General features: G+C 33.2%; 1 pseudogene; it reads right to left on the bottom strand.

Annotated features, from left to right (window-relative positions):
• Positions 1-2238: 2238 nt before the first annotated feature.
• LOC132611253 (pleiotropic drug resistance protein 1-like) lies at positions 2239-8511 on the bottom strand (annotated as a pseudogene).
• Between the last annotated feature and the right edge of the window lie 5513 nt (positions 8512-14024).

Raw genomic sequence — 14024 nt, 5'->3', positions numbered from 1 at the left:
ATTATGCTACAACAAGCATATGAGTATAAGATTCCCATACAACAAGTTCACAACAAATATAATACTGATAGTGATGATTAGTTAAATTATGCGCATTGGGAAGATGTTAAAGAATGTGTTGACCTCTTAGAAATTTTTTATAATGCAACTCTTGCTTTTTCTAGACAATTCTATCCCACGGTAACCGGAATTTTAGCCTACTTAGCGGAAATAGCTAGAGTTTTACAAGAGTATAAATATAAACCCGATTATCAAGTGGCTATTTTTGAAATGATAATCAAATTTAAGAAGTATTTTTTTCCCATCCCAACTTTATTTATATTGGGTTCCCTTTTAAATCCTTGTTTAAAACTGTCTTTTACTAAAAATTTGGTTAGTCAAATTTATACATTTTTAGAAATTGAAGAGGGAGTTCAACCATCTTTAGCTGAAGCCGATCTCGCTATTGATGATGAGTTTAGAAGAGTTTTTACTCATTATTCTAGTTTGGAAGAACGTGTTACACCTGTTGCTCCACGCCCTACTACTTCTCAGAGTAGCAAAAAGGACTTGTCGGGTTTAAAAGTTTTACATTCACAGCCAACTTCTTCTTCTACTGCAAACTTTGATGAATATAACTTTTATTTGATGTAACCAAATGTGGATATCAACCAACAAGATGATTTGGACGTCTTAGCATGGTGGAAGAAGTATAAGGCAAGCTATCCGGTACTTTCAAGAATGGCTCGAGATATCCTTACGGTTCAAGTATCAACCGTGGCTTCGGAGAGCGCATTTAGCCAAGGAAGACAGCAAATTGGAGACCATAGACATTCATTATCCGGCTTTAGCTTGCAAGTACTAGTATGCATTCGCGATTGGATTAGATCGGAGTGACGCAACCAAAACTTACAAGCGGAGGAAGGCGAAGAGGAAGAAATTAAAGATTTGATAGCTAGTGGACCGGACCAAATGGAAGACTTTGAAGATATTTTCATGACCGAATATGATGTGGGGGAAATTAACGAAATGGTTCAAAATTGGTGATTTTATTATTCTACTATTTTTGTACAACTCATGTATTATTTGCAAGTTAAAAAAAAAATACAACTTGCAAATAAACGTTATCCAAGAATGAATAAAATATATGACTCATTGAGCTTTCTTCTATTTACTTGTGTTCATATTTTTACTTTTATTAAGTTAGGAATATACCTAAAATATACTAAGAATATACTTATAATATATATACATATATAAGTTATATAGTATACTTAAACATATATAAGTATATACTTATAGTATATAAATATATAGTATATATAGTATATAAATATATATAGTATATATATATATATATATATATAGTATATAAATATATATAGTATATATATTAAGTATATATAGTATATAGTATATAAGTATATATAGTATATATATTAAGTTATACATATATATAAGTATATATAGTATATAAGTATATATAGTATATATAGTATATAAATATGTATAGTATATATATTAAGTATATATACTTAATATAGTATATAAGTATATATAGTATATACATATATATAGTATATATATTAAGTTATACATATATATAAGTATATTAAGTTATACATATATATGTATACGAAAAGCACTATTCTGTATTGCTGACTTGCTATTCGCCTGTTAGTCAGTAAATATTTAAACTTTAATTATAAAGTTGTATAACATATGTAAATATACCTACAATATACTAATAAATACTATAATATATATATATAATACAAAAAACAAAAACAAAAAAAAGTTTTAACCACTCCAAACCGGACCGGTTCCGGTTTGGAGTTTCAAACCGGTAAACCGGAACCGGTTCCGGTTGGAACCGTTGCCAGGCTTAGCTGTAGGACAAATGTAATAGTACCAAACTGGAATACTCTGCAATAATACAGAACAAAAATAGTTGTTAGCTTCTTTTTTGGTGTAACACGCGGGGGGAAATGAGATCACTCGACGTAAAAGTAAGAGAACAAATAATGTGTAAATTCAAATTACTACTATTATGTATATACATTTGTTGTATAAAGAACTAGTAGTATAAAACAACTCAACTGTTTTTTGGCATGATAAATCCTGAGAAATGATTCCAATTTCCATAAAATGCAGATCAAATGATGGTTGCAAGGCTGTAATTAGGAGTAGCAGCTATCGTCATCATTCCAAAAAACGTAAAATATAGCGTGGCGAAGTACATGAAGAAGAGATACCAAATTAAAGAACTTGATAAATGTCCACTCATATCCCATCATGGCATGCGCTATGATTCCATATATCATTTTATGGATGAATAGGTACGGAAGCTCAATCATAACCAAAAATTATCCCATGAGGATGGTTAATTATTGGAGGTGATGATCCTAGGATATCATTGGAGTACACAGAATTTTCAAAAACCAATGTCGATCTATTGTCACAGTTCATCCTGCAAATGTGTTTGTGCCACGGATTGATGGTTTTAAAATTTTTACTTTAATTTATGTCACAAAATGATGATACTAACTTTGCATTATTTTCAAGTGGTGTAGGCCTAACTGACATCCCTTAATAATAGGTATTTCCGCCACCGCAGGACATGACAGCTTGATACATGGCAGTGACAAAATGCATCCCAGAATATTGTTCCAAACATTAGAGCAACGAAGATCGTAAACAGAAGCCTAACTGCTGTTGTATGGAGGATTTCTCCAGTATGACCAATGCTGCTTCCAGGGGTAAGCCATGCATTGTGTGAAGAAAGACTTTGTAGAGAAGTATAGATCTTTTGAAAACGGCGCTGGAACACTTAGTTCCTTGAATCTTGATTAATGCTTAGTTCCTTGAATCTTGATTAATCCTTTGTTTCTCCTGAATTATTTTGTAAATAAATTTACTTTAGAACCATGATTAAACATGTGCAGTTCTGTTCAGTTTCAAGAGATTTCATACTAATGCAACTCTGAGTTCTTGTACAATTCTGCAAGTTGCAGGATTATAGCCATCTTTTATTTTAGGGACTCCATCAATGCCCTGAGGCAAAAAAAGAAAAGAGCCCTTAGTTTAGTACCTAGCCAACATTATGATGCCAATTTTTCTCACCTCGAAAATTTTAATAAGCTGAGAAGAATGGCTCCGGTTCAGAAGTAGCAGCTGCAGTTTGTTGTAGAAGAATTAAGTTGATTTTCTCTAAACAAAATTACTTCAAATTGTATATTTTAATTAAAGCAGATGTTCTCACCTCGTCAAAAGCATCAAATATGTTGATGCTTAGCTGGTGAATGGTGCATATATACCACTGTTCGACCAGTATCTGCTGTGTTTCTCACTGTCCTCGTCGCTGCCCTAGCATCTAATCCTGAGGTTGGTTCATCCATGAATATAATGGAGGATAGGCAACAAGCTCAACTGCAATTGTAAGTCTTTTCGTTGTTCGGTTGACAGACCATTCACTCCAGGCCAGCCAACTACTATTCCATTAATGAGGTTAGCTCTACGACCTCTTCAATAAACATCTGCAGCTATCGATATCTAGTTTAGCAGCCAGTTTCTATAAGCAATTACTAGTAATCGACTCTGTGATTTTGTCTTATTTTTTAAATTTTACCTTTCTAGTTGCAGTGTGTCAACTTCCTGAGGCAATCGAAGCCAAGCAGAATATTGCACATGTGGTGAATTAATGTCAGTTTGCTCAGAGTATCCTGCTAATTGTTCTTTGCTTCTTGGGGTACCCTGATATCCATCCGGATAAGACATCCATCAGGGTGGTCTTACCCGCTCCAGTATCACCCATCAGAGCTGTCAAAACTCCATGCCTAAAAGCACCACTTACGCCTTTCAGCAGTCAAGTCGATCCTCAGTAATACCTTGAGCTTTCATTTCCTGGAATCAGAGCATTACTTTTATTTTGTGCAGGGTAGCAAATTAAAGAGCAAAAGATTTTATCAGCATTCACTTGAGAATGATTTTCATTTTCCTCGGAGAAATCTGCAACTTACTTGCGGCATGTCTATTGCATATCTGGCATCATGAAAAGCTCTCAAAAGGAAGAATCATTCCCCTTCCCGTTTGCATCGGCCTCATTGATGCTGCCTACTCTTGACGACATAGTCAATGTGTTGTCCTTCTACAGAGAATAGGTTGCATAACATAAGAGTATGGATCCTTGCGGTTGAGATAAGTTAGGGCCACTGAGAAAAGGAAAAACATATCAACAAGAAGAGCTCCTACTCCTATCCAATACCAGCTTGCATATGGGAAGACTCCGTGCAATTTGAGGCAGGGTGAACATATAAGTTGCATATTGGACTTGCGTTTTCTCAACACTTCCTGCAATTTTACCTCTACATAGAATGAATCCACCCATAACCATAACTGTTGCAAGTAGTGAAAATGATCCGAAATTGTTTGCAACTATTAGATTTCTTCCAATATGTGAAAATAGTGCTGACGCCATCTGGTTAACAGATATAAGAAGAAAGATCTGTTTGAAGAATCTGCAAATAGTGAATCAATCTCCATCAGATTGGAACTGAAAATGAATGAAAAAGACTGATTTTTTTACCTCCCATTATCTGCATCAAATCCTACGACGTAATAAGTCATACACACCCAAATGCAAACAGTGTCTTTCAAACCATGTAGGTAGAGCATATTCCCAAGCAGGAAAGAAGAGAAAAGACGGGAGGCTTTATAATACTAAGGGCAAACTATGAGTATCCATCGAACATAATCATCATTACACCAAAAAACAGTGCACCCAAGAAAACAACCACCATATCTTGTCATACTCTCGTGCATCTCCGCTTGTAGGTAGGAATAGTGTCATTGTTATGAAAGCCATTATGATAATCTGGAAAGTAGAACACAACACTTTGTTTACCTCTACATAAGCACTTAGCAAATTAAAAGGGGTACTTTTCTTTTCAATTCTTTGAAATGTTATAGATGAATGAATTCCTCTTCATAAGAAGGAATTCTCTAGCTGAGCAAGCTTTGCTAACCGCATAACTCTGTGTGGTTAGAGCAGAAGGGTGGCTCTTTGATTTGTCAAAAAGAACACCAAGCTCATCCCTTATCTTCTGCTGCCTAATGTGAAATGACCGGAATTCCCTCACAGTAACAAACTTATAAGGTTCGTCTCGATTTGCCCAGTACTCCTTCCATGATGTCATCTGTTATTAACACAGTAAAAGACTTAATCAGAAACCTGAAATGTTCTGCGATTAGAAATACTAAACTAAATATCAGCTACTTCTTGTAAGAAATCAACTACTCCTTTCCGTTCTGGGAATTTGAACCCCCATGTACTTGAAGAACTCTAACACGTTTTCACGAGCACCTTGATAAACAATTTGTCCAATTGAATGTAGGAGTGAGATCATAGTAGTTCCAGGAAGAATGTGGATCGATTGCCTAATTTAGTTCATTATCAGAAAAGTTTCTGAGCTGTCTAAGCTAGTTGAAATCTCATCCATGATAATTGCTACTGCTGGTCCAACCATCATCTCCCCTCTATTATATGTTGTTGACATAAGCATATGATTTTTGATAATTGACGAAGTAAATGAACAAAGATTGTAAACCAGCTTTAGAGATTGTAGAGTAAAGCGAATGAGAATGATCTAGAAACAGAAAAAATGATAGACAAAGCTAGTGAACAAGGTGGGTGAACCAGGTCTAACACATGAACCATGTCTGCAAACGTGATCAAACACATAAACAAGTGCAATGAATTGATCAGATACATACACGGAACAAGAGTGAATGAATCACATGAATGAACTAGGTTTGTGAGAGAATAAGTAGGCGTTTGGCCATGAAAACCAAAATTTATTCACTTTATTTGGAATTTTGAAGTTGGAGTTGAAGATGGAATTGTGTTTGGTTATAGTTTTTGCAAAGAATATTTGGTTGTTTGAATGTAATACAACAACAACAACCCAGTGAAATCCCACATCGTGGGGTCTGGGGAGGGTAGAATGTACGCAGACCTTACTCCTACCAAGGTAGGATGGCTGTTTCCGAGGTTGTTTGAATGTAATGAAAGTGAAAAAAGTGAAGGAAAAAAAACAAGGTTTTTGGTGTTTTTAAAATTCCAAATACAACTGGCCAAACATTGATTTTCAAATAAAGTGAAAAAAAATTCTAGAAAAAAGTGAATAATTCTTATGGCCAAACGAGCCCAAAGTCAGAGACAGATGCTGGACAATGGTGAGTGAAATAGGTTTATGAACATGTTCCATCTCAGACAATGACAAGATTCAGAGGCAAAAGAAGCAGGTGCTTGAACCAGGTCCAAGAACATGTTCCAGTTCACAGTCCTACTACGAGTAGGATCTGTGTTTTATGGTAAAGACTTGGCGGAAAAGTTTGCAAGATTTCTTGCCTAATATATCGAGATACTTCAGACTGTCCTTGTGACAGTGAAGTCCCGTGGATGCAAAAATCCCAAGTCAACTCAAACCCTAGCTTTATTATGGGCCTTACCACGTAGGAATTGAGTTCGGCCTACTTGAGGCAAACCTAGAGCTATAAATATTCACGTCATGCCATGAAGAAAGTTTGCACATTCACAAAGAGAGAAATCAGAATATTGAGAGAATTCTGTCAATGCGATATTGAGTGAGGCAAACCTAGAGCTATAAATATTCAAGTCATGCCATGAAGAAAGTTTGCACATTCACAAAGAGAGAAATCAGAATATTGAGAGAATTCAGTCAATGCGATATTGAGTGTTCTGATTCTAGAAGTGCCACCTGATACTACGAAGAAGATTAAAGAAGTTGTTTCATAGAGTTTATGTTTTGCACTTCTTGAGTCGAGATTTGTGTATTAGGGTTGTTTATCGAGTTGTTTATCAGCTTTCATAGACGCAATAATTGTAGGTATAAATGTTAGTCGAATTCAACTTCAAGTTGGGATAACTTGGAGTGGGCTTACTAGTCTATGGAGATTAGTGAGATAGGAATTAGAGTTTAGTTCCTAGGTTACAAAGTTTTAACTTGAATTTGGATAGGCTCACAGTTGTAGTGGAGTTTGGAAAAAATCCTACAGAGGTGTAGGTTGTGGTTTTTTACCCTTGTCAGCCGAGTGGTTTCCACGTAAAATTGTTGGGTTCTTTACTTTCCTGCTTATTATTATTCTGCATACGCTAGCGCGGAACAGGCAAAGTAATGTGCTCTATCCCCTAGGCGAATCTGGTATTGATTAGGATAGAAAGTAGGTCGTGCAACACAACAAATGTTATCACCAAATTTTTAGAACCTTAAGTAGAAACCTCAATTATTTAAGCTTAATGTTGTTGTTACCACATTAATCACTATCTCTAGGTTCTACATTATCTAGTTTAGCTCTAACCTGAAGTAACTCGCCTTTTCTGTCCACCTCGAAACATTTCGTCTCCAACGAGGGTATCAGCAAAGACGCCAATTCCCAATATGTGGCAAATTTGGATAATAGAACAGTAATATCTTCATTGAACTTATAAAGCAGGAAATGTCATCTTACCTTGAGAGTATAGTCTGTTACAACACTTGCATTCTGCCCTTCTATCGAAGTTGACTGTTGGACAAACAAATCAACAAATATAAGTCAACATGTGACTAATGTTTCTTACTCTGAGATCTCTGTCTAGTTTTCCAGCCAAAGCTAGCATGCAGCAGTGTTATTTTTCCAGAACCTGGAGGGCCTAATAAAGCATAATCACATTGAAAAGTATGAAGGATGAGGATTTTTTTTGTTCTGGAGTGAAACTTTTTAACAGAACTTTCCCTTATTCTTCCTGGCTTGATGATTCCACTGACCTCATGAAGAATTGGCAATTGTCTCATTATAAACCTTTACAAAGTACCAGCATGATCAGCACTTTACATGAACTAACAATATATATTTAATACCATTTAAGCTGGAAAAAAGCATGTTAATTACCTCTAAGATATTTACTGTGAAGCTGAATAATGTAGGTACAACTCTATTCCCAACACAAGTTTCTTCATCTACACTCAGTGGATCGAAGCGTACTTCAATTTTTGGAAGACCAAGCCCAACTCTGATACAAGAATTGGAAGATTAGCAGTAATAGTTCAAAAGCTAATTAGTAGTTCAACAATTGGTTAGGCTGTTCCAATAGTTAGTTCGGCCACTGGCCATGTCGGCAAATCTGTTAGAAATCAGTTAATTGCATTTTCTTGAGAGGGGTTCATCCTTCACCCTAGTTAATTTGCTCTCAAAGATAGATTCTTCACAGAATCAATCTGTTGATTTTCTTGATTTCCTCCATTGGGTCATCATAATCAGCCACAAATCTTTCTTCCAAACCCATGACATATTCATTCCAAGTTGGAAGTTAAGTGTATTGCCTATTCCTCATGAATGATTGATGCCATTGAATAGCTTCTCCTTCCAAGAACACAGCTGCAAGTCTCACCCACTTATTCAGTGCATCATCATCAAAATCAAACAATTGTTCGACCCTAAACAGCCAAGACATCAAATCTTCATAAGCCAATTTTGAAAAATCCAGCTTTGAGTAGCAAGATATACCCTGTTGATTAGGGTAATTCACTGTGTTTTTATCTCTAGGTCTTTCTTCAGTAACTTGTCTCTCTCTTGATTCCCTTTCCCTTGAAGTTCCGACTCCATTTTCCATAGGAGAAGCATCACTTCTGTTACCTTCGATGTGTTCCTTCAACTGCATGTGACACTTTGGTCCAATCTCTTCAAGGTTGCAACTTCACCATTAAGGATTCCAATATCCGCAATCAGTTCATCACCATCTCACGCATATCTCCACCTTCAACAGTAGATTCATTAGTTGGTTCACCATTTTACCTAGTTCCTTTAGCCATTGATGTCAAGAATCAGTAAGATCTTATACCAATATTAACTAAAATGCAGGGATTCTAAGAGAATCCGAGGTTTTAAAACTGACCCTGAGCTTAGCAAAGAAGCTTGGGTGATTCAGTTAATGTGGATGGAAGAAAGAAGGTGAAATAAACATAATATGAAAGCTTGTGTATTGTATTTCAATAGTGTTCCTTGCAATGATTTGTATGAAATGAATCAATGAATAACTACTACTGATTACAAGTGCCAACGACTGCTAACCAACTAACTGATTTCTAACAGATTTGTTAACATGACCAGTGGCCTAACTAAATGTTGGAACAACATAACTAGGAACAACATAACTAACTTTTGAACTACTAACTAACTTTTGAACCATAACTGCTAATCTTCTAATTCTTGGATCAAACGCTAGGATCATTCAAAAAGCACAAGAACCAAAACTTATTTGAGGTAAGAAGACCATTAATTCAGGGGGTAAATTTTACCAGATGGTCGCGTAACTATAACATTTTTCACAAAAGTTACTTAACTATCTTTTCTAACACAAAAGTCACTAAACTTTGAGTACTAACACAAAAGTCACTAAACCAGAAAATACTAACATTCCGGTGGATAACTCATTTTTTTCTTTAAAATCTAATAAATAAAAACTCAATTAAAATGAGTTATCCAGTTCAGATATGAATGATTTTCATGAGTCCATCATAGACTTACCAAAATCCAAAGTGAGGAAACTTTTGGTGAAGAATTCAAAAGTCTAATGTTAGACGAAGCCCAATGTTATAATTTTATCCACTATGGTTATTTAATAGCCAAATTTTAGTTAAATTCAAAACTCTAAATTTTAGAAAAGATAATAAAATATAATATTGTTCAATATAAAATTTATTTTTAAAGGGTTCTCAATTTGAATAGCAAAAAAGTTTGTGCTATCGCTAACTTAAAATAGCAAAATTTAAAATAGGAATTTTTTAGTTGAACTCATAGTATACTGTTAGACAAAGTCTAAACATTAATATATTTTTATCCAATACGGAATTATGAATTACTTAGTAGTCAAAATTTAATTTTCGTATACTGGACAAGCAAAATAAAATGGAGGAAGTACTAAAAAAATAATTAAATGACAATTTTATCTAACGTTAAATCTTTGAGTATAATGAACAAATAAAAGTGATCAGATAGAATATTAGGAAAATAATTAACTAGTTAATTTGTCTAACTTTAAATATTACTCAGTTTGAATAGGAGTAAAATTCCAGTCCACCGCGGAGTACTTACCGAAACTCCATGTGGGAAATTATTCTTTATGTCGCTCTTATAACTCTGGAAGCAACAGAAACACATGGTAGAGTCAGTGTCGTCCTTATACAACTATCTTTATCTACGTATCTTTATCTACGATCAGAACGAATTGATATTATGTTACTCATTTATCTATAATTAATTAGTCATACTGGCAATGGACTGGAATCGTATGCAATAGCTTTTGCAAGTGGAATATAACACATCCCTTTCAAATAAAAGTTTAATTAAAACTTATCACTTAAAATCTAATAAAAAAATTTAAATTTTATTTATTAGATTTAAAAAAATGTAAAAAATGAGTTATCTACCGGAAAGTTAGTATATTCTGGTTTAGTGACTTTTGTGTTGGTATATTTAAAGTTTAGTAATTTTTGGGTTAAAAAAGATTGTTAAATTGCTTTTGCGGAAAAAAAAAAAAAAGCGAGAGTTGCGTTATCATATGTGAAAAATGCCCCTAATTCTGGATAACTCGAGTTCAAAAGAAAACGGACATTTAAACATTTGATATGACATAATCTGAGTTTGAGATGTCGAAAATGAAAAAGCTGTCTTGAAAATGACATTATAGGCAGAACATTTTACTTGCCAATACGTTGTTTGAGCTTTAACAAGAGCTTACCATCGTCTCCCTCTGCAATTTTGACAAGTCTCTCTAAGAGATTCCTCTTCTCCACCAATCCAAGATCTGTTATATCTTCTTCTCTAGACTGTCCTTTTTCAGTTAAATAATATTGGCTTAATACCTAGATGGATCTTTAAACTTGGCATGTTTTGTAAGATAGGCATATAAACTTACAAGGTTACCAGATAGACACTTAAACTTACTCAAAGTGTATTTTTCAAGTTTTCCAGTTATTTTGAAAACAAAAACTATATTTTTCAAACACTCACAATTTTCATGGCCAAACAAGCCCTAAATATATCACAATTTTTTTTTAAAAAAATGCAAAAATAAGGCAATCGCATATACATGAGACTATAAATGTGCACTTAAACCAATAAATACTCGCTAATCGCAATTTTGCAGCTTTCAATTAACTCGGTTTTTTTTTTACACTTGAATAATTAAAAAACAATAACTTTAACCAATAAAAATCCTTAAAAAAAGAAATTTCAAATTAAGAAATTTCTTTTTTTTTAGGATTTTCTTCTCGGCTTTACAGTTTTCTTAATTTGAAATTTCTTTTACACTTGAAATACTGAACTTAGAAATTTCTTAATTTGAAATTTCTTTTTTTAAGGATTTTTATTGGTTAAAGTTATTGTTTTTTAATTATTCAAGTGTAAAAAAAAAAAACCCGAGTTAATTGAAAGCTGCAAAATTGCGATTAGCGAGTATTTATTGGTTTAAGTGCACATTTATAGTCTCATGTATATGCGTTTGCCTTATTTTTGCATTTTAAAAAAAATATTTTGTGATATATTTAGGGCTTGTTTGGCCATGAAAATTGTGAGTGTTTGAAAAATATAGTTTTTGTTTTCAAAATAACTGGAAAACTTGAAAAATACACTTTGAGTAAGTTTAAGTGTCTATCTGGTCACCTTGTAAGTTTATATGTCTATCTTACAAAACATGTCAAGTTTAAGGGTCCATCTGGGTATTAAGCTAATAATATTCCTCTCCTTATACGAAGAAAAGTTGGAAGCTTCTCTATATCAGCCCATTTTAGAATTTCTTCATCGTTTTCTTCTCGAAAAGATATCGAGAACACATCAATTGTACTACTCAATCGGTTGCTACTCACCTTTAAATGTCTCCAGCACCCTCCATTCTTACTCACTTGAAGCTGCAGAAGAAGTGAATATTGAAGCCAAATATAAGTCAAGTAGAATGCTTGGAACTATTCTTGCTATTTATTCGATATAATTCATATGGGAATGTTCAAAGTCCGGTGTAGAAAATTATATATATTAACTATATATATATATATATATATATATATATAACTATTATATAAGGGAGAATGAAAGGAGTTTTGTCGTCCATGGTTGCATTTTAACTAGACTTGCCAACCACAAAGTTGGACACATGTTGTAGCTCAGCTTTGCCAAGGATTTTGATGGTTTTGGAAAAGTAAAATATATGGATTTCACTATCATATCTTATCTTAAGTTGTCAATTTTCACATTTACGCATGTAAACTTTTTCTATTCATCTAATTCAATTTTGGTAAGATTATTTTTTACTATATAATATAAGAGCAAATGTGAGGACTTTTATAGTCCTCACAATAATTTTTTATTTTTTAAAAAAAATTTAATTAATTATTTTTAGGTCCTAATCTTATTTATTTAAGTCAATTTTTTAGTTTTTTATTTTTAAGATCTATTTTTCAAAAGCTTTCGAACCTAGGGACTTTTGTAGTCCTTACAATAATTTTCAATTTTTTTAAATTTTTTTTAATTAATTACTTTTAGGTCCTAATCTTATTTATTTAAGTCAATTTTTTTGTTTTTTATTTTTAAGGTCTACTTTTCAAAAGCTATCGTACCTCCTACCTCATTTTTCATGTTCTTTGGTTTTCTGGTTGGTGCTCGATATCCGCATTTGAGTCCAATTAATCCAGATAATTCGCATTGTATCGCGCCTATTCGGGGGAGCGCTTCCTCCAAAGTTTTTTTCCATATCCATGTTCGAACCCCTAATCCCTAATTAAGAGAGGAGCAGCTTCATCTGCTGCACAAGTTAAATTATGTATTTGTCTTAAAACTTCATTAACTATGTATAGATTATATATTTAGAACTAAATAACTTCAGAAAATTAGGATACATAAGTTATAAATGTCAAATTCTGGCTCCACATTTGATTTAAAGTAAATAATTTCATCAAAATGGTAGTTAAAATATTAAAGGAGTGGAATGAAAATATTGCTTTCATATAACTACTCACTTGTGAGACTACAGTGGGTATATGATTGTTGTTGTTGTTGTTGTTGTACACTTATACTAACACAAATTATATTTCTTTAGTTAAAATATCTACTTTTATATCTTGAGTTTGGACTTTGCTTTTTCCTACATAATTTCATTTTTGCACTCATTCGTTTTTGTCCTCACAGGGATAGCCAGGTAATTTTGTTTGAATGTTCTGAAACTTTACCCATGTTGACGTGTTGCTGCTAAGTATTTTCAATGATTCACTTTGTTTTGGGAAAGTATGAGCAGATGGGTCCCGCTGTCATATATATATGCAAGCAATTTAAGCCATAAATCATTTACCAATATACTTTCAAAGAGTGATGAAAATGTAAAATTGAAATATCCATTTGGATCACTCTGTCAAAAATGTTGTTTCATTGTCTGACAAATTGTTTCCAATAGAAAATGTTCATGAAGAAATGAATTTATCCTCTAAGATTGTTTCAATGAATTTATGTTTTTTTCTTGAATTTAGGCTTAAATCACCTTATTTGAGTTGGAAAATTAAATAATAGCTACATTATAACTATATGGGGTAATCAATAAATACAAGAGATTTATTTTGACACGAATAGTATGGGCACGCAGAATCTTGTGTGAGTCAAAAAGAGTCATCTTACAAGACTACATCCTTTTGCGTGATGATATTGAAGTAGTACTGTGGGGATGAATTGAGAGAAATTTATATTAGATCTCTAAAATTTTATTAAGAACTCTAAGGACTTTTCTCATGCCACTAAAAGTGTTGATGTCATAGAAAATGTGATAGTGACCCCCACAAAACACACTCATACATGTTTGAGGGGTTCAATTAAGAGAAAAGAATAAAAATAATTTAACATATGAAAAACACAATTTGAATCATTGAAGAATATAATCCCAAAAAATTTCAGCAAAACAAAAAATTAGAAAAGTTTTCATTAGTTGATTATTTTTTTAAAAGGCT

The sequence above is a fragment of the Lycium barbarum genome, chromosome 9, assembly GCF_019175385.1.
Source record: "Lycium barbarum isolate Lr01 chromosome 9, ASM1917538v2, whole genome shotgun sequence".
In the NCBI taxonomy this organism is placed as follows: Eukaryota; Viridiplantae; Streptophyta; class Magnoliopsida; order Solanales; family Solanaceae; genus Lycium; species Lycium barbarum.
Note: the sequence above shows the minus strand (reverse complement) of the source record. Positions and strands in the feature narration are given on the sequence as shown.